Here is a 3,281-nt window from a genome sequence, read left to right on the forward strand (position 1 = left end):
GGATTGATTCAGTGACTGAGATAATCGGGATGGTAGTGTCAGAGACAGTGCGTTTGGCACAGGACAGAGCAGAGTTTAGGGCTGTTGCACATAGGGTCCCTATGAGTCACAAGCAACTTGAAGGCACGTAACAACAACAACAAGTTTGTTTGTCTGTCTTTCATTTATCCATTAAAGAAAATATCTTTCTTTTATCCCTAAGGCCCCTTTATTCTCAGTCAGGGGATGGAAAAACTGTTGGTGAAGATATTGCATCCCTACTTCCTGCCCCCCCCCACATTTACTCTTTGGAATTAAAGAAGTTATTTGTTTTAAACCTAAACTTATCAGTGTTTTTTAAAAAGAAAAGTAAACCAAGCAATTAAGGAAAAGATTAAAAAACGATCTAGTGACTATCAGAGGATTAATTGTTTGCAACACAAATGTCTGAAAAAGAAGATACTAAATATTATTTTTTTAATGTTGTTTCCCTCTTACGTTTCTCAGCTATTCCCTACTTTCTTGAATTGTTGTTGATTGCCGTCGAGTTGAGCACAACCCATAGCAACAATATGAACAAAAGACCTGAAGCCTTTCAGTTCAAATTAAAACACCCCAGTGCTATTATTTAAATTGTCATTTAAAGCAAGATAGTGACTACTAAACCTGCTATTTTATTAGTACCATCTGGAAAAATTATGAAAACAAATAATTTTCCATTTCTAATTTTCAATTTACATACTCATTCTTTCTTTTCTCTCTACCATCTGTCACTTTTATCGTCGTCTTCTCTTTCCTCCTCTCACTTTTCCTCACTTCCTGTTTCTCTTTTGTTCATTGTTCTGCTACATTACCTTTGTCTCTCTAGTTTCTTAGCCTAACATTTCCTTCTTACATAAAATAAGCAAATTAATACTTATGCATGGCATTATCCACATTTAGACTTCGAATTGGCATTACTCAAATTTTCAAACCACAACAAATTCAGCTTTGGATACTTTTCAAACAAAAGATTAGAGCTCTCAGCTTCTCAGAACTAATTTTCCTAACAAAAGTATATCACAGAACTTTGAAATTTGACTTCTAAAGATTCTGATGTCATTAGATCCCAGACAAGCCTCAGCAGAAAACACATAGAATGCCTTCCCTTCAGGAAGTCTATCATCACTGAGGTTTTGATCTTTTGCTTCAAACAACTTACAAAGGAGCCTTATTGCCACTGCTGGTTAGAGGAAGGGGTTTCATCTCCCTGTTGTATCCCTGTATCCTCAACAGGGATCTGAATAAACAGCTAAAAAATAATTTATTTAAGCAAATTGAAACATTTTTAATTTGGAACTCTATCAACAAAACCGTAAAGATAAAGAAAAGGCAGCTAGCTATATAGACCAAAGAGAAGCTGCCTCACCCATGCCAAGAACTCAGCCAATGTTAAAGAAATACAAGTAGGTTTTTCACAATATGAAAAAACAAGTCTTCTCTGAAAAAAAAATTAACAAATTAGTGACCCAATGAATAACTCAGAGACAGGAAGTCTGAAAAAATACACTCATATAGAATTCCAGGAACTGATACTCAAACAATTACAAATTATGGAAGAATTGAAACCACCAGCAGAGAACTGCAAGAGCGCATAAATTCAGTATTTGGCAAAACAGATAAAACCAACAGAATACCAGAAATTATAGAAAATCATGAAAATATAAACCAGAATAATATATCACAGAAGATTTAAACATGTGAGAGGGACTAAACAACAGGATAGAAGAAATAGATCAGAGACTCACAGAAATAAAAGACAAGACCTTCAATGAGAAATGCCTAGAAGAAAAAGCTGAAATAAGATGTAAGGGAAATGAAGAAAACAAAAGAAGCATGTGAGAGGAAATAAAATGAAGCAACATAAGTTTGATTGAAATTCCAAAACAGGAGAAGGAAAGAAAAAAGCACTGGGAAAATGTTAGAACAGGTACTAGAAGAAAGCTTTGCAGGTGTCATGAGAAAATGTACATTCAAGAAGTTCAGTGAGTGCTGAACAGATTAGACCCCAAAAGAAAACATTAAGATGCATCATAATAAAATTCTCCAAATTTAAAGATAAGGATAGAATGCTAAGAACAGCTTAACAAAAACAAAGAGTCACCTACAAAGGAGACCAATTAGATTAAGCTCCTACTTCTCAGCAGAAACCAAGCAAGGAAGAAGACATGGGATGGTATACACAAAAGAATGAAGGAAAATAACTGCCAAGAGAGAATCCTGTATCAAGTTAAATTGTCCATCAGACATGAAGGAGAAATCAGGTCTTTCACAGAAAAGCAGGAACTTAAGGAATTCATGAAAACAAGACCAACTCTACAAGAAATACTAAATGAAGTCCTTTTCACACAGACAGCAAGGAAAAGTGTATGAGCCAAACTAACCAGCTTCAACAAAAAGCATTGACTCAGTATAATAGCAATAATAAAATCTGACCTATTGATAATCACACTGAATGCGAAGGGCTTAAAAGTACCAATTAAGAGAAAAAGAGTGGCAAATTGGATAAAACCATAATGCCCATCGATATGCTGCCTATAAGACACATTTAAGAAATGAGGAGAAAGACTAAAAATCAAAGGGTGGGAGTAAAATATTCCAAACAAATAGTAACAGTAAGGAAGCAGGCTTGGCAATATTAATCTTTGATAAAATAGATTTCAGGGTAAAAATCACCATAACAGACAAGGAAGGACACTATTAGTACTCAAAGACTCAATAAAATAAAAGTGCATAAGAACCTGTGCTGCAATCACAAAAGCGCACGATTCCAATCCATGAGTTACTCCACAGCAGAATAGGCAATCTCCTCCTGTGAAGAATGATAGAACTGCAAAATGCATAAAACAAATATTAATAGACTTGTAAAAAGAATTAGACAGAAACATAATAGTAGTAGAATATTCCAACACACTACTCTAGCAGTCGTCAGAACAGACCAGGGCAACACTGCATGGTTCAAAATTCAGAAGGATGTACACCAGGGATGTGTCCTATCTCCATACCTTTTCAACCCGTATGCAGAGCAGATTATCCGAGAGGCTGAGCTCTATGAGGAGAAGCGTGGTGTTAGGATTGGTGGACGATCTATCAACAATCTGCGTTATGCAGATGACACAACCCTGCTCACTGAAACTGAAGAGGACCTCATGCACTTACTGCAGAGAGTCAAGGACTGCAGCCTTCAATATGGACTGAGGCTCAATGTCAAGAAGACAAAAATTCTCACCACTGGACCAATCGGTAGTATCAGGATGGATGGC

This window comes from Elephantulus edwardii, unplaced genomic scaffold (genome assembly GCF_000299155.1).
Source record: "Elephantulus edwardii isolate Elephantulus edwardi_28Jun2011 unplaced genomic scaffold, EleEdw1.0 scaffold00044, whole genome shotgun sequence".
NCBI lineage: Eukaryota > Metazoa > Chordata > Mammalia > Macroscelidea > Macroscelididae > Elephantulus > Elephantulus edwardii.